The sequence below is a fragment of the Hipposideros armiger genome, unplaced genomic scaffold (assembly GCF_001890085.2).
Source record: "Hipposideros armiger isolate ML-2016 unplaced genomic scaffold, ASM189008v1 scaffold_235, whole genome shotgun sequence".
NCBI classification, from domain to species: domain Eukaryota; kingdom Metazoa; phylum Chordata; class Mammalia; order Chiroptera; family Hipposideridae; genus Hipposideros; species Hipposideros armiger.
In genome coordinates, this window is record NW_017731585.1 from 1,913,727 (window position 1) to 1,931,798 (window position 18,072).

The 18,072-nt window shown below is 43.0% G+C and overlaps 1 protein-coding gene and 1 pseudogene across 1 annotated transcript in view; both read left to right on the plus strand.

Moving 5' to 3' along the window:
- The window catches only part of VSTM4 (V-set and transmembrane domain containing 4), a 120,570-nt gene that overhangs the window by 10,167 nt on the left and 92,331 nt on the right, over nucleotides 1-18,072 (plus strand). The window lies entirely within an intron of this gene.
- On the plus strand, nucleotides 1,398-1,974 carry LOC109389495 (ubiquitin-conjugating enzyme E2 E1 pseudogene; annotated as a pseudogene).

The following is an 18,072-nucleotide window of genomic DNA, read 5'->3' on the forward strand; positions in this document are numbered from 1 at the left end:
TGTCCATGGGGATGGAAATTTTCTTGGGTATTCTTTCTAACACGACCGCACTCCCTGCCCTTGACCATGCACCATTGTGTTCTCCTTGCGGTGTTCTTAGTCTGAGATCAAATTGCTTGTCTTTCCCTGTAGACTCCCAGAAAGGCTGCTGCATGGTCTTTTCTCATCTCACTGTTGCAAAGGGAGGTGACACGTGCTGATGCATTTAAGGGATGGTTCCTGGCACAGAGCAAATGTCAGAGGAGCGTTGGCTCTTATGATGTACCCTGATTTCCACATGTTCGTTGCTTTCTATTGCAAAAGGACTTTAGCTCAATTAGAAAAAACATGGAAAAATATGAAAATGCCTTTTAATATCTCCACCCAGGCATAACTTAACGTTTCATTGTAAATCCTTCCAGACATTTTTATGCAAATAAAAATTAAAAACCTAATTCCACTCATACCATAAATACTGTTTCATGACTGGCTTGTCTCACATTACTAAATAGTGTGCACATTTTCCTGTCTTGTTAAATATGCTTCCGTAACATAGTTTTAAATGTGGAATAACATTCCATGATATGGACGTACCACAGTTTAGCTTACTAGTTACTGTTATTTAACTTGTTTAATCCTTGTCAGTAAATCTTCACTCAGGTTCCTGTACTTAGAATAAAGTCCTGGATTGTCGGGGCCAAAGGTATACTCAGTTTAAAGACTGATACAATTTAAAGTGGTGACTTTGCCTCAAGAGTAGTTAATGAATTTATATTTTCACCAGCGTTGAAAATGCCTTTTTCCATGGATTGGTCTATATAATAACATGTACTTTTGGGGATGCCGATGGTGGTGATGATGATGGTGACTGTGAAAGCCTGGAACAAGACCTGCGCACAGTCGACTCGGAATGAGCACTTGGTGAATGAATGACATGGTCTTTGATTGCACTTCTTGCTATCGATGACTTTGAGATAGGCATGACTCGGTGGATAAAGTCACCCTCTCTGGGAGACCTCCCCTCTCTTTCCCTTGGCCTGTTCCAATTGTACATTTTATTTGAGGTCCCTTATCCAACCTTCCTCTTCCATCAGGCCTTCTTTGTGTGTGGCAGCCCATGGAGACCTCTTCCACCTGTAGCATCCTGTAGCTTTTGTTTCTAACACTGTTTACACAACATTATATAGTCACACCAATGTCTTTTTGTAAGCTGCTGCAGCACAGGGATGATGGGAAAAAATATTACATGTAAAAAAGAATTGAGGGAAGCCATTGCCTGTTTAATAGTTGCTGTTGCGGCACTTCCGCTTCTGTCCCAGTGAGAGAGACATGAGTGGCCAGGCGCAGCCGCAGCAGCACAGCAGCACGGAGGAGCCAGATACAAAGAGAGGGGCTCTTTGCGGGGTTGGGGTTTTGCTATGTCGGATGATGATTCGAGGGCCAGCACCAGCTCCTCCTCATCTTCGTCCTCCAACCAGCAAACCGAGAAAGAAACAAACACCCCCAAGAAGAAGGAGAGTAAAGTCAGCATGAGCAAAAACTCCAAACTCTCCACCAGCGCCAAGAGGATCAGAAGGAACTGGCAGATATCACGTTTGACCCTCCACCTAACTGCAGTGCTGGTCCCAAAGGTGATAACATCTATGAATAGAGATCAGCCATTCTAGGGCTGCCAGGATCCGTATATGAGGGTGATGTATTCTTCCATAATATCACATTTACACCAGAATATCCCTTCAAGCCTCCAAATGTTACATTTCGGACAAGAATCTATCACTGTAATATTAACAGTGAAGGAGTTATTTGCTTGGACATGTTGAAAGATAATTGGAGTCCAGCACTAACCATTTCTAAAGTCTTCCTTTCTATCTGCTCACTTCTTACAAACTGTAATCCTGCCGACCCCTGGTGGGAAGTATTGCCACTCAGTATATGACCAACAGAGCAGAACATGACAGACTGGCCAGACAGTGGACCAAAAGATACGCTATGTAAATTGGGTTTTCACAATTCTTACATTATTTGTCTGTCACAGAGAGAGCTGCTTATGATTTTGAAGGGGTGGAGGAGGGTGGGAATTGGTAAAGAGCAGGGTATTTCTATAACAGATATTATTCAGTCTTATTTCCTAAGATTTTGTTGTAACTTAAGGTATCTTGCTACAGTAGACAGAATTGGTAATAGCAACATTTTAAATTGTCATTAGTTCTGCAATATTAGCTGAAATGTAGTACAGAGAAGAGTAGACATTTGGGTTCAGGTGCTTGTGGTCTGTAAATTGAAGACAGCTTAATTTTGTACAGGTAACACACATGGCCATTTATGTGAAGGCCTTCCAAGACTACATCCTTTTTAGTTTAAAAAATTGGAACTTGTTTTCCCTTCTTGGAAGGGAACATTGATATTCAACAGTTTTTAGAGATTGTCATCTCATATATATATATATATAAAATGGGCATGTGGCTATAAGACACCATATAGGAAATTAGTAGTTATGTATTTTATTTTATATGCCAATCTAGTTTATTGTGAAAAGATTAGAGGTATGAATCAGGACTCGTGAAAACCTGTAGTGAAATACCTGAAGCAGTTAACTGTAAGACGTGACTAGGAGTTGCTCAGTGGATTGGTTACATGTTGTGGACTACTTAAGTCTGCATTTGTTACTGTGCTAATAAAAATATTAAAACAAAACAAAACAAAAAGAATCGATGTCAAAACTAAAATGCAAAAGTCTGTGTTTCCCCGCTTCCACCCTAATATCCCACTTCCATCCCCAGAGGTAATCATTGTCAGTGGTTCAGTGTAGACCTTTCAAGTTCCTCTCCTATTGGTATTCATGCCTATCCACACACACACATTTTAACAACGCTACCCTCAATGCTTTATAAGTATTGTTGATGATATAACATGTACTTTTTTGTAATTGATATTACATAGCGAGACCATACCAAACTGCATGCCAGCATTCCCCAGTGATGAAAACTTAGGAAATGTCCAATTTTTCATTAATACAACCAGTGCTTCAGTGAACATCCTTGTATTCATTTCCAAGTGTTTCTGTTGGTTAGGTTCCTGGAAAAAGAATTGCTGGGCCTAAGGCTATGCATATTTAAAATTTTAATAAACAATGCCAAGATGCTCTCCAAAAAGACTTTACAAATTTATACTCTGACCATCATTGCATGATAGTATCTATTTCCCTGAAGCCTCACTAACAATGGATATTATTAATCTTTTCCATTATTTATCACAATGAAGGAGAAAATAATACTTTGTTGTTTTAATTTCAATTATTATATTCAATACTATACAATTTAATTTAAAGTACTGTATTCAATTAGTGAGATTGTACATCTCTTCATATGTTTATTGACTGTTTAAAAACTTTCTTCTGTCATTGCCTGTTTATAACTTTTGCCTATTTTTCACTTGCTTGCTGTTTTTTTCATATCATTAATTTGGTAGCTATTATATATGACGCAGTTTTCTTCTTATTTGTTACTTGTCTTTATACTTTATAATTTTTACCCCATAGGTATTTTACATTTTAAAATTGGCCATGTTTTTCTTTAAGGTATTCCTTTTTCCAGTTGTATTTTTAATTGCGATAAAATTTACATCAATAAATTGCACATGGTACCTTGGTTTTATATGTTATCTAGGAAGTGTTATAAAAGTGTTTTCCATATTTTTCTTTTATATTTAAAAAGGGTTAAAAGAAAGTTTTATTCCTTTATCTCTTTGTAATCCATTTTTATATAAGGTGTGGAGTAGCTAATTTACTTTTTGTTTCCAAATGGCTATTTTGTTGTCTCTACATTATCTACTGATCAGATAAAATTTCCCTGTCTTAAAATGCCACATTTTTCATATGCTAAATTCCAGCATTTAAATGCAAACTCTGTACCTCACCAACATAGCACTATTTTAATTTATGGAATAGGGCAAATCTCCTTATTATTCTTCAAATAAATGTCTTGCCTATTCTTATACATTTAATTTTTCCTTCAGATGATCTTACCTAGTTTTGTAAAAATTATGTTAGGGTTTGACTTTATTGGGATTTAATTGACTTTATAAATTACCTTGGGCAGATACATACATCTTCTACATCTTTACTATTTTAAATGTTCCTATCCAGGAACCTGTTGTGTTCCTTCATGCGTTCAGGGTGGTTTTTTAAAAAAATATCTTTTAGTATAGATTTCTTCACATAAGTCATGAGTATTTTCATTATGTTTATTTCTACCTGTAATTTTTTTATACTTGTAATAAGGATCTGTACATTTTTTAATTTTTTAATTATAGTCGACATTCAATATTATACTAGTTTCAGGTGTACAGCATTGTGGTTAACATTTACATAACTTGCAAAGTGATGAATACAAGTTCCTTTTGACTTCTGCAATTACAAGAGGTGCTCAAAGTGGTTACCATCAGCATAATTTTAATACGGTTTTTTCATTTCATAAAATGTGTATGCATTTTCTTGGCACTCTCTGTATTTTTGTCATTATATTTTACTTTGTGTGTGTGTGTGTGTGTGTGTGTGTTTGCATATATTGCTTAATTTACTGTTGTAATTACACATGATCTTCCTACTTTTGCCTTTTAACCTTTGTACTAGCTAGTGTTGGTTGATCCACTGCTTTCATTATATGTTGGCCTTTGTCAGAATTTTCTTTCTTTGCAGTATTTTCTTATTCATAATTTTGGTTTCTTTCTTTTTCTTCTTAAAAAAGTTCCTTTAACATTTCTTGTAATACTGGTTTGGTGGTGATAAACTCCTTCAGCTTTTTCTTGTTTGGGAAGCGCTTTACCTGTCCTTTGACTCTCAATGATAGCTTTGCTGGGTAGAAAAATCTCAGTTGTAGGTCCTTGCTTTTTATCACTTTGAATATTTTGTGCCAATCCCTTCTGGCCTGCAAAGATTCTGTTGAGAAATCAGCTGACAGTCTTATGGGAGCTCCCTTGTAAGTAACTGCTTTTTTTCTTACTGTTTTTATGATTCTCTATTTGTCTTTAACTTTTGGCATTTTAATTATAATGTGTCTTGGTGTGGGCCTTTTTGGGTTCATCTTGTTTGAGATTCTCTGCGCTTCCTAGACTTGCATGTCTATTTCCTTTGCTAAGTTAGGGAACTTTTTAGCCATTATTTTCAGATAGGTTTTCAATCCCTTGCTCTCTCTCTTCTTCTAGTACCCCTATGATGTGAATGTTGTTACGCTTGATGTTGTCCAGAGAGTCCTTAACCTATCCTTGTTATATTTTTCTTTGTGCTGTTCTGATTGGTGTTTTACAGTACCCTGTCCTCCAAATTGCTCATTCAATCCTCTGCTGCATCTAGTCTGTTGTTGATTCACTCTAATGTATTCTTCATTTCAGTTATTGTATTCTTTATTTCTGACTGTTTCTTTTTATGTTTTCTATCTCCATTTGTATGTTTCCTATCTCTTTGTTGAAGTTTTCACTGAGTTCATGTATTCTGCCCCTAAGTTTATTAAGCATCCTTATAACCAGTTTTTTGAAATCTGCATCTGCTAGATTGCTTGTCTCCATTTTGTTTAGTTCTTTTTCTGGAGCTTTGTTCTGTTCTGTCATTTGGGACATGTTTCTTTGTCTCCCCATTTTGTCTGCCTCCCTGTGTTTGTTTCTATGTATAAGGAAGGGCTGCTCTGCATCCCAGTCTTAGTAGAGTGACCTTGTATGGTAGGTATCCTGTGTGGCCCAATGCACAGTCTCCCTGTTCATCTGAGCTGGGTGCTCCAGGGCTGTCCCTTGTATGGGTTGTGTGTGCCCTCCTGTTTTACTTGATCCTTGATTGCTGTTGGAAATCAGTCAGACCCTCAGGCTGACTGGCTATGAGGACTGGCCTTGACTACAATGAACAAGCTGTTGTGTGGGGGCTGACCCCACAAAGCGGGATTCACTTTAGCAGGGCTCTGGTGCCTGCTGAGTCCACCTTTTGGGAGTGTTGTTTGTGGTGCTAATTGGGTAGTGCTCTGATATAATTTGAAGCCAGCCAGCAGGTGTATTGGTTGTGGAGCCTCTGGGGAAGGACTTTGGTGCATGCCAAGGTCAGTTGCTGCCTATACTTGGCCCAGGGCCACCTGGTGGGAGCTAACATGATCTACACGATGATCTGTGGCTGGTAGCTATTTGTGCTGGGCCTTAATATACCTGAGAGTGGTTATGCTGTGAACTGAGGCTGCTGCTACTAATACCCAGTTTGGGGACACTTATCAAGATGTTCAGGGCATGCCAAGGTCAGCTGCTGCCTGTTTGTGGTTTGTGGTTTGTGAACCTTTGAGAGACTTTAGGAAAGTCTGTAGTGCAGGCCCAGGCTGGCTGCTTGTATGGATCAGCTTCTGAGACAGGTTTGTGCTGGGTGCATAATTGGGTGGGGTGAGTCTCAGAGAATCACCAGAGTTGGGCAAGAGTGGTGTTAGCCAGGTTAATGTAGAGCTCAGATTTGGTGTCCCCTGCACCTGCAGACTGTGTGGTAGGAGGGCTCAACAAAGGAGCAATGGTGCCTGCCAGCACTTTAGTCCTAGAGAGAGCTGTTCCTCCATTCCTGGCCTGAAGCCAGACCAGTTCCTCCCTATGTGTCCCTGGCACTTTTCGAGTTTCTGATCCTTTGCTGGAGCTTAGGGCGAGTGTTTGTGAGCCAGTGAGTCTGTGCTTGGGCCCTCTAAGAGAATGTCTGGGTCTGCAGCAGCCCTCGATCTCACCCACTCGGACTGAGTCCCTGCTGATTTTCACAGCCAAATGTTGTGGGAACTCCTCTTCTGCACTAGAGCTGTGGGCTGGGGTGCCCAGTGTGGGGCTTGGACCCTTTGCTCCTCAGGATGGATCCCCGCAGCTGAGATATCATTCCTGATTCTTAACTACCACACGTGGGTGTGGGATCAGCTCATTTCTCATCTCTGCACCTGCTACCAGTCTTGCCATGGCTTCTTTATATCCTTAGTTATAGGAGTTACATTTAGTCTTTAGGTGGTTCTAAAGGGTGGTTGTTCTATAATTTAGTTGTAATTTTGATGTGGGAGGAGGCAAGCACAGTGTTTACCTGTTTCACCATCTAGACCAGAAGTATAAGACCTATCCCTTCTCCTTACATGCATCCCCCCAACACACACACACACACACACACACACACACACACACACTTCTTTTAAACTGGTTATTTCTGGTTTACAGAAAGTTGTTGACTTGTATTTGGCAATATAATGAGTTATCTTATTTTTTCAGATGTAGTCTTTTTCAGTTGTTTCTCAATGGTGTCTTCATATGTATATCTCATTACTTTTTCTAACCTTATTACGTTGACCAGTACTTTAGAGGTAGTGAGTCATCTACCAATACTCTTTTGTTAATGGTACTAAGAATTTTAACTTTTCCATTTGGGCTTTTATCTTCACCATGTTTTCCCATTTAGCCCACATGGCTATTGTTAGAGATTGTCAGTTGCCCTATTAAAAGCCAGCTTTGAGTTATCTGTGACTTTTTCATGATCCTCACAAGTAAAACTATCAGAAAAGCATTATGGATTGGCCTGACAATGTCTGTTAGTAATATACCTTTTCTTTTTTTAATTTCTTAAAATCCTTATTTAAAAATCCATTCTAAAGAAATGAGCTACTGAGCCATGAAACGACATGGAAGAATCTTAAATGCATATTACTAAGTTGAAGAAAGCAATCTGGAAAGACTACATACTATGTGGTAACAACTTTATGACATTCTAGGAAAGGCAAAATTATGGAGAGGGTAAAAAAATTAGTGGTTGCCAGGGTTAGGTAGGAGGGAGGGATGACTAGGTGGGGAGAACAGATGTCTTTTACAGCTGTGAAAACACTCTATATGATACTATGATGGTAGATACATGTCATTATTCATTTGTCCAAACCCATAGAACATACTTCATTAAGAGTGAGCCCTAATGTAAACTGTGGACTTTGGGTGATAATGATGTGTCACTATGGGTTCATTCAGTCTGACAAATGGACCACTCTGGTGGGGGATACTGATAATGGGGAGGCTGTTCATGTGTGGGAGCAGGGAGCACTTGGGAAATGTCTACCTTCCCCTCAATTTTTCTATGAACCTAAAACTGCCCTAAAAAAATATAGTCTTAAGGATAATAATAAAAAAGTCTGTTCTAGAAGCCTGTCATAGATAGATGAAAAGTTCTTTAGCCTACAGTTTTCCTATTTTTTATTTTTTATTTATTTATTTTTAATCAAGACATTTGCATGCCTCTAGCCATTTGGTACTTTCACATTTCCCAGGACATCTCACTTTCTCTTAGCTGGAGTTTTTTTCTGACTTATTAATGATCACCACTTAAGAAAGGTTACAAGTTCTACTCTGAGGAGGGAAGGGATAAGAATGTGGTCAGTGAGCCCACCAGCTGCAAGGGTCATTACTGGGAAAACTCACTTGGCAGGTTGTTGAATAAGTTAAACTCATGGTTATTATTGGGGTGCCACAACTAAATTGTCATGAACACTGATTCAAGTCTAGCAACTTTAAATTGTTTGTATATGTTACTGTGGAGTCAAGTCTATTACCCGAACATCAGTCCATATCACTTATTGCTCTTTGCAGTGGGCGAGAAAGGGATGAGTTACTAGAGGTGTCCAGGGAATTGGGCATAACCTGTAGCCTGTCACATCCACTCTGTATATCTAAGATGATGGCTCTTGACAAAGTCCAGGTCATTAGTTATGTGCCTGTAAAATGCTTTACCAATGTCATGCAATTAAAAAACCAGAACAAAACCTAAGATCAGGCCGGCCAAGTGGCTCAGCTGGTTTAGAGCTCGCTCAAGAGTTTGAGCTCTGAGCAACAGCGGTTCGATGCCCGGCCCGAGCTGAGCAGCAGCTGAGCTGCCAACAGGTAGCAGGATGGCTCAGCTAAAACAAAAAAAAAAAACCTATGATCAAACCAAATAACCCACCCCAATATCAGCAGTCTCATTTGCTTTACTTTGCTCTTTATATTTTTGAGTTTCCAAAAAAATAGGTTAGTCTTAAGTATGTATGTGTGGTGACAAAAAAAATAAGTAGCAAATTATTGGGGAAAAAAATCTAAACTGATAAGTAAATTTGTCATGGCTTTTGTCCTGGTGACACCCCTGAAAGTATTTGGCTAAGAAATGTAGGCTGTATTAATTTGGGGTAAAGCATAAGTTGCCATTTTATGTTTTAACTGTGCAAATTATTAAAATATGATGGAAAATTGGGGATTCTTAAGAATGTGGAAGTATTAAATTGGGGTTTAATCACACACAAACCATGTATGTATGAGATTGTGGGGGGATAGCTTGTGGCTATCGGGTTATTGGTGGCGTGTGGCACAAAATGAAATGATAAATAATGAAGAATGAAAATATATGATGCTCTAGATGACAATAGAGTCATGCTTGGCTGATTTTAGAGAATCTGTCATGCCAAATGAACTTGTCAATGTCATTTTTATTACATAAAGTAGAAGGAAAGGCAAAGAATGTTACACAGTTCCTTGACTTGCTTGCCATGTGACCATTTCACTGAGTGAGAAGCCCTGCCTGCAGAGAAAATGTGTTGACATGGCCTAAGTGACCCTTAGTATTGGAATCCCCTGGAGAGATTTCCAGTGGACACCAGGAGGGTCAATGTTGGGTTTGATTTCATTTAATTGTCTTATCAATGACATTGAAAAAGGAGCACGCAGCACCCTAATGAACTTTACAGAAAATACAAAATTGGGAAATGTTCTTAACATCAGCGAAGAGCAAAACATAATAAAAATGAATCCAGAGAGGTAAGAAATGCAGGCAGGAAATAGCAGAATGAGATTCAATTTGGAAAATGGCAAAGTAATACGTTGGGGAAGAACGAATCGCAGGCACTGTTGGATAGTCGACAGGAGGCTATGAGGCTGTCTCTGTGAAGGGACTTTAGTGATGACAGTGGTGAATTAGATGTGATCTGCAATGTGATATGGCAGCACAAACAGCCGGTGTCATTTCCGGCCATGTGCAAATTGGCCTGGTATCCCTGAGAAGGAAGGCGATTGTGTCGTGTGTACTGTGCTAGTGAGACTCTAACACGGACTACACGGTCCTCTTTGGGAACCTCATTTCCAGAAAGACAGATTCAAACTAGAGAACAGTAGCAAAAATGATAAGGAAATGAGTGGCAGCCTTCAGAGACATGATTGGTTCAGCTGAGGAAGCTTTGCTGGGCTCAGTGAAGAAATTGTGTTGGAAAGTAATATGGGCTGTGGTGTTTACTGTGCTCGGTGGATTCATTCATCCCTTCACTCAGTGGTCATTTAATCGAGCACCTGCTTTGCTCCAGGCCCTCACTATGCTGGGGACTTGGGGACACATGCGTGGGTCTGTCTATAGGGCTGCAGATGCATAAACAGATAGGATGTCACAGTGCAAGTGCAATGATAAAGTGCGAGTGGAGCATTGTGGGAACACATAGGAGGCCCCCAGGATGAGAGAGAGGGCAGAGCATAAGCTGACAGTGACCATTTAGGCAGGGCAGGGAATGCGCGGGAGAGGCATCTCAGTGTGTAGGGAGCCCTACAACAGTGGGTCAGGGCTTCTGGAGCCTAAGCTGGGAGGCAGGGGCGGCTGTGGTTAACTAGGGGAGGGAGGCAGGGCTGTGGTGGGAGGGCTTGTACCAAATATTAAGGAATTCATGATTTATGGGCCAGTATTTTCAACCTTGCCTAATGATAAGCATCACCAGGGCCACTGTTAACATGCAGATTCCCAAGTGCCTGCCCAGGAGATTCTGATCTGTTTGGTCTGGGATGGAATTTGAATATTTAAATTATGGTCTAGTTGATTTTATCATCAGGCAGTTTGGGGGAATCTCTGCTTTAGACCCTGGAAAGCCTGCAAAGTATTTAAAGTCTTTAGCTAGATCCCTCTGTTAGCTGCTTGGGACATGGATTTGGGGGAACTAGACTACAGGGTGAAGAGGCAGTCTTTTGTAGTTGGCCAGGCTTGAAATGATAGAGGACTAAGTTTGGCAGGAGGAACGGAGAGATGTTAAGAGTTCACATGTGAAGCCTTTAGGATTGACTGGACGTGGGGAAGGGAGAGAGACTTGGGATGACACCCAGGGAGTATGTGCAGGGTGGTGCCCACAGCTGATCAGGGTCCATAAGGGACGGAGCTGCTCCACAGGGGAAGTTTCAGATTGTAAGTGAAACAGCTGGAGGCCATCTGCACTGATGTCCAATAGGTACAGAGACCTGTGGAGACAATGCTCCTGTCTGATCTGGTTTTAGTGAGAACTGATTTCTGAGTCAGGTTGGTGAAACCATGGGGGTGGGTGAGATCCTCAAAGGGGCCAAGGATGGAGGCCTGGGAATCACCAATATTTTGAGCTTGGAACAGGGTCCCTGTGGGTCAGCTCATCGGCCATCTGGAGAAGGTCAAACGTCCTCCGTAGAAGAGCAGCACTGGAGGGTGAGGATGCAGCAGCTCTTTTCCAGGATCCCAGAAGGTCAATCTGTATGAAAGACTGAGGAACACAGAATCCAGGCAGGAATGAGGTGTATGCACCTCCATCCCATCTGCCTGGTGACCCTGTATCCTCCTCTCCAACTACAGCTATCCCGAGATAACTGCTTCTCGCTCATTCATCATGAGCAGGTGAGAGGCAGGTGTGGGCCTCACTGCAGGTGAGACACGATGAGGGAACCACCCAACCCAGGATAGCAGGGAGATCCGTGCTGAGTGCCCTGCACCCAACAACACTGGAGGCACAGCAAGGCCGGAGTTGGTGGAACAAGGAAGCCAGGATGGGGATGAAGGGAATAGGAGCAGAGGTTGGGGTACTTTCCAATAGGGAGAGCAGCTGCTCAGCATGCTTTCTCTTTCAGGGGGTGACTTATTTATTTTAAGGGATTTTTAGGGGTTCCTGAATTGAAGGCATCATAGGTAGACTAGGGCAGAGATTTCCAAGTGTTCTTGGTTCTTGGTAGCCTTAGGCCAGGAAAAATAGCTAACAGGTTTGCTTTTTAAGTCGTGGTGTCCAGCAACTTTATATAAGTATTTCTGTCCTAAAATCTGAGAGCATTTGTCCCTAGAGACTGAGATAAGCTGTTCTCTTTCGGGTCAACTCCAAGGTCACTTTTGAAATGAGGTGAAGATTTTACATGTTAGGGGGCCCAAATATCTCCAATCAGTACAAAATAATGAATAGCAAGTTGTGGCAAAACTTTTTTGTAACTAATGATACTTTTTTAAGACATTTGTTACTCTGTCCCTGCAGACACAAACGAATGTCTGACGCTGTGTGTGTTGTTCACATTGTGTTGGCAGCTCACTCGCTGTGCATCAGTTGTGCAGTTTTACTGGGATACCAGGGTCCCCATTACCCTCCATGTACCCTTCACCACCTTTACCTGGTGTCCCCACAGCCACGCACTTTCCATTTGTGTTTTGTGTCTGCTCTCTGGTAATCCCTTGGCCTCTATTTGCTGCCTTTGCTCCCCACTCTTTGGGAGTCTCCCTGCCTGTGTGCCTTTTCCACCCAGCTTGATGTCCCTGGGACGCCCACACTTGCCTTCCTGGACATGTATCTGGCCTGATCCCTCCCAGGATATGCAGATCCTGTTCTGAACATGAGGACAACCCAGGTGGGGATCGGAGGCTGGACTAGCCCCAAAGCCTGGTTTCCCTTTAGGTGCTGACAAGAGTTTCCGAGGTGAAGCCTGAGGGGTCCTGGGCCCCCCGGGCAAGAGCAGGCCCCTGGGTGCCATGCGTCTTTAGCTGTCCTCGAGCTTTGAGATGGGGCAGTTTGCAGGACTCAGCCTGAGGGCACTGCATGGGCCTTGTGAACCCTGGAGCATGGGCCTCTGGCGTTCACAAGAGTAGCATTGGCATTCATTTCAGGCTTCTGCTTTAACAGCTCTGACTCCTCAAACTTCATAGAAAGTGATTCTCAATTGCTTTTCAGCCCAGCTCAGCCACCCACAGACTCGAAGCAGTCTTGATATTCTGAGCCGAAATGAAATGCTATAGTTTCAGATAGACATGTCTTCATCAACAGTGAAAATGCTGATAATAGAAGGAATTTGCAAAGGCTGTCTCCTGTGATTTAATCAGTATTTCAGTCTAACCCCACATAACATATTTTAATAAACCAAATTGTATTTGATTTATAATTAGGTAAGTAAGCTTTAAATGTAAGAAGTGGATAAAGCAAACAGAAAACTCTGTTACCTAAAAGTAATTGTGGGCAAAGGTGAAATTATAATATAATTTCTTATCTGACTATTTAACTCCAAAATCTTAGAGGGAATTTAATATTTGGATCTGAAAGTACTTCCATAGGGAACTGATATTTCAAGTTTCAGTGGAAGAAATTAAATAATTCCTTTTTCTCTGGAGACATGGAAGAGGTAATTAGGAATGAGATTAACTAAACATTTAGTGCTACTGCTTAATTAAACAAGCACACATCATGATGTTTAAAGTGTCAACGGGTCCAGATACTCAAGGGGAACAAACTGACAACTGGAGTGTAATTTAAACAGCATGTAAAACAATTCTTCATTGTTCTTACCCTTATTCTGACTGCTATTGTCTTGGAAGAATTTCAGAGATTGAAAATGTAACCTGAGCTTGTGTATTCAGCCCCAGCTTATGAGCTTGTGATCACTGCACCTTGCCCTAGAGAGGTGAGTGTGGAGAGGTTTGATCCCGCCCTCTTGGGCCCCAGCCTTACAACCTAGAGGAGGAGACATATGTAGATATGGGTACAGATTTGATAGACATTATTGAAAACGAATAAAAAGAGAGTGTGGGAGGGCCATACAAGAGGGTGTCTCTGGCATGGGAGTAAGGGAGAGACAAGAGTACATTCTTGGGGGAATATGAGAAGGCACCTGGGAGGATGTGGGATTCTGCTGGGGCTCGGGGTTCGAAGGGCTAGGGCCATGCCATGTCAGGAGACGAAATAGCCTGGGTAAGATATGGACAGGGGAGAAGAAGAATTTGCAAAAACCTTGATGGAGTTGTATGCATGTTTGTATTTGGTGAGGGCCGGGGTGGACAGTGATAAGAAGAAAGTTTGGCATGGTGGACCTGATCAGGGACCTTGACTCTAGGGACTCTGCCAGATGCTTCTTAAATGCCTCCTCACACCTGACACAGTGCATGGTACACAAAAGGGCTCAACAACAATTTGATGTTTTAATGAAATAATGAATGAGTGATCCAAACACTTTGGTAAAACGCCATTTTAATTAATGGCAGCAAGGAGTACAAGGTGATAGCAGTCAAAAATATAGGCTGATCCTGCGGTTGTATCTGAGAGAGCCAGTTACCAAGTCCTGAGTTTCACAATTTCCTAACTGCTATTTGAGGACACACACATGCCCTTTGTATTCTGTAGCTGATTCCAACCCAGCCTTCTTTTCCAACTGCCTTGTCACAATAGGAAGTGTATTTAATATGCTTTTTGTTTACTCTTGTGGTTTGTTTTCTAGAATTTGTCTTAGAGTGAATACAAAAGGAAAGAGTAGCTTGAAATAGACAAAGCTAGAGCTTTCTGTTTCTCATCAGCTGCTCCATCGTGCAGGTCACTCAGAGGTCCTGCTCATATACATGGCTTTGGCTGGGTCCCATCAGAGACTGCTGTTGGCCTCAGTCTTGGAGGGGCCAGGCGGAACGGAAGCAATAGACAAACGAGGGCAGAAACAGAAAAAAGTCTCTGTGTCTTTCTGGGGCTGCAGTTGCTTTCCCTGAGAATGCTGTTCCAGTTATAAATAGTGGGGACACAGCCACATTTAGCATTTTTCCTTGAGAACCATCATTGAATAAGAAAGGCCAGTGAACTGAGTGTATTAATCTTTTTCATTTGGAGCAAGGATGTTGACTCATCTTTATTTTATTTAAGGTCCTTTTCTTGTGCATATTTCATATCACCAACCTCTTCCAGTCGTAGGTTTTTCTCTCTCATTGATCTGTACAGAATGCTGCCTGAGGAAACTGAGGCAGGATGGTGTCTGCTCTCCAGATTTCTATATCTGCTGGGTGCAAATTAGCAAGGTCTACATGCCAGGGACCAAGGTCTTTAACTTCTGCTCCTCTCCTTTCAACTTTAAAGAACTTAAGAATCATCTTCTGCTAAAGGTTTGAGGACTTCCTGCCTCTGTTCTGTAAGAAACTAAGAACTAAGGCTGTAAAGTGAATCATAATAGACCCAAAACAATCAACTCCAAGCAAGGCCAGGCCAGTATAGAAAAGGCAGCCTTGGGGGCCTGGTGTGCTGGTGCATTCCCACTGCTTCTGAGGCAGGACTTCCAGGTGAAGGAAGTTGGCTGCACAGGACAGGGCCCCCTGCCCTCGCCTCTCTTTCCCACCTCCCAGAAGGACCCACATTGTGGTCCCAGCACCAAGTTCCCTTTGGGAGACCTTGACCCACCCATACGGTATAATGTTCATTCCCTTCATTCGTTCATTCAAAGTAACTTGTTATGGGCCAAGAAGGATTCTAGGAATAAATAAAACAGATTCAATCCCTTCCCTTCAGCTGGAGAGGCGGGCAAGGAACAAGATAAAGGAGTAAAGCATAGTGATGCTTCCTAAGGCAACACATTCAGCAGTGAGGGAGGGTGCAACCCATTCGATAATCATTGGAGGAAGGCCTCTCTGACTCAGATTCTCTCCAGTTTCCCTCCATGAGTCAGCCACATGGGAAGACACGTCAATCCTTATAGATGCCTGCCCTTTAGAAAAGCTGTGTTCTTCACTTCATATTTCTCTGCACTGAGTCATGCTATCTAAAGGCTCCCTTTTGGAGTCCTTTGTACATTTGTGTGATTGGCTTAGTCCTTAGGTTTTGCTGTCAGTCTTGTTTTCCCTGGATTAAACTGAAGAGGCACTGGATTAGGTTTGAGTCCTGGACCCTGCCCTGGACTGAATGGGAAACGGAGGCCCAGGGTCTGATTCTTTAGGATTTGAATCCCTTCTCCTACATCTTTGTGGACTCATTGCCCACCTGTCTACTAGGAGTGTGTGAAGCAGGGCTTCCCCACGTGGGGCCCAGAGACCTCAGGCCTCAGAGTTTCCTCAGTGGTGTGCTTCCTAATCATGCCAATTCTCAAGCTTTCCCCAGATTTATTGAACCAGAAGCTCAGGGTGATGCCTGGAAATCTCCATTTTAACAAGAATCCCAGTGAATTCTCCTGCATGCTAACGTTTTAGAAATCTTGGCCTTTGGGCACTAAATAAAGGCGACACCCTGTCCAATCAAGCTCTGGAGAGTCTGGAGACTGCGTTGGCCTGGCCTGGCCAGCAGTACATAGGAGGAGAACAGTAAAGGCATGTTCCCAGCTCCTGGCCTTTCCCCACACCCTCGCTGCAGCTCCTTGCAGCCCCCTTCCTCCTCTGCCTGTGCCAGAGCCCTGTCTACCCTTCTCCCTCAATACCTGCATTCTGGAAGGCTCTGTGTGTCGTAATGTACACCTCAATTTAGATGTAACCTATGGATGCAACTTAAGCTTCTTTAATTGTAGGATCCTTTATTAATTGGGAGCACAGGTGAGAAAAAATATTGGGAAAAGGGGAGCCTCCCTAGGGCCTCTAAAAATCGTCAGCCATCTGTTTCATGGATGACAGGTTCAGTCCTTCAATGCAGGTCCAGATAAAGGTGTCAGTATCACCAGTGAACAGGAGACCAGGAGGGAAACGGATGGCCCCTCAGCTCAGAGGGCATTGTCACAGGGTCTCAATGTGAACTCAGGGAGCACAGACTGCCACAGCCTGTGAAACATGCTTTTCCCAGGGGAGTCGGTGGACATTCTGTCCAAGTTAGGAATCAAGGCTCTCGACTTTCACATCTCTCTGAGTGATGGTGTCCCCACAGGCCCCATCAAAGGGGACTTGACTGAGAGTCTCTGTTTCCACCCTGCTTCCTCCAGACATGAGGCTGATAGGATCAGTGTGTCTCAGTACCTCTGTGCTGCATTCCTCCAGGCTGTTTGATCCTGGGGCCACTTTCAACCGGTTTTTCCCAGAGGTGGCGGCTTTCACACCATGCCCCTTTTTAGATTACATCTGATTCTGCTCTCAGGGATGGACCCCAGGACAGCCTGCAGCTGAGTCATCTGGGCTGCTGCCTCAACAGAAGGGCAGATGGGCTGTGTCCCCTGGGCGCTAGGGTCCCGAGGAAATTACAAAGCTGTCAATAGATCAGTTTATGACTTAGCTTTGGAGTGCTCTTTACTCGCCTTCTCCGCTGTGAGCCCCATCCGATTCATATGTGGGCATAGGAGTGAGACAAACCACATGCCCACTCTGTTTCTGGTAAAACTGTACTGAGAACAGTGTTTTGGCACTGAAGTTAAATGAGCTTCCTCTGCTTCCCCCATCATTTGCACTACCTGCCCCCGTGCTTTCCCCCAGGCCCCACACTTTGTGGGAGGAGGGGGTCCTTGTACTGCTACCCTCCTGGGACTTCTGGATACAGGAAGGATGGAAGGGAGGGTACATGAGTGGCCCCAGGCAAGGCTCCCCAGGAAGCAGAACTGATAACACTCCAAGCACTTTGGGAAATGAGACCTTCCCAAGGGGGCACACACTGCCCACCCCCACATTGGCTGTTTTCTAAAAGGCCAGTCTAGAGCACATGGCAAGGCGGAGGCCACCTTGAGCAGAGAGCATTGACCACATTCCTCTCACGCGGAGAGGGCCTGTATGTCAGAAGCTCACCTGGATCAGGGGTTCCTCTTCCCCTCCCAGAAGTAAGAAGGGGGTGAGTGGAGATGGGAAGGTGGGGAGAGTCGGGGTTGGTACTCCCTCTAGTCATGCTCCCTCCTGGGCGGGGACCGCATCCCATTCCTCCTCCCACCTTGGAAACCCAAGCACAGAGGAGTGCGGCCCCTACTCACAATCGAGACCCCACAAGACAACCCATTGGTTAAAAGGCTGGCTGAATGCATGTGAATCCCTAGTTTTGAGGGATTAAGCTGAGAATCTTCCAATCATAGGCAGCTGTCAGAAGGTAAGAACCGTCAGCTCTCTGAGCTGATGCTTAGGAATAACCAGGACCTTGGCTGTGAAAGGCTGTT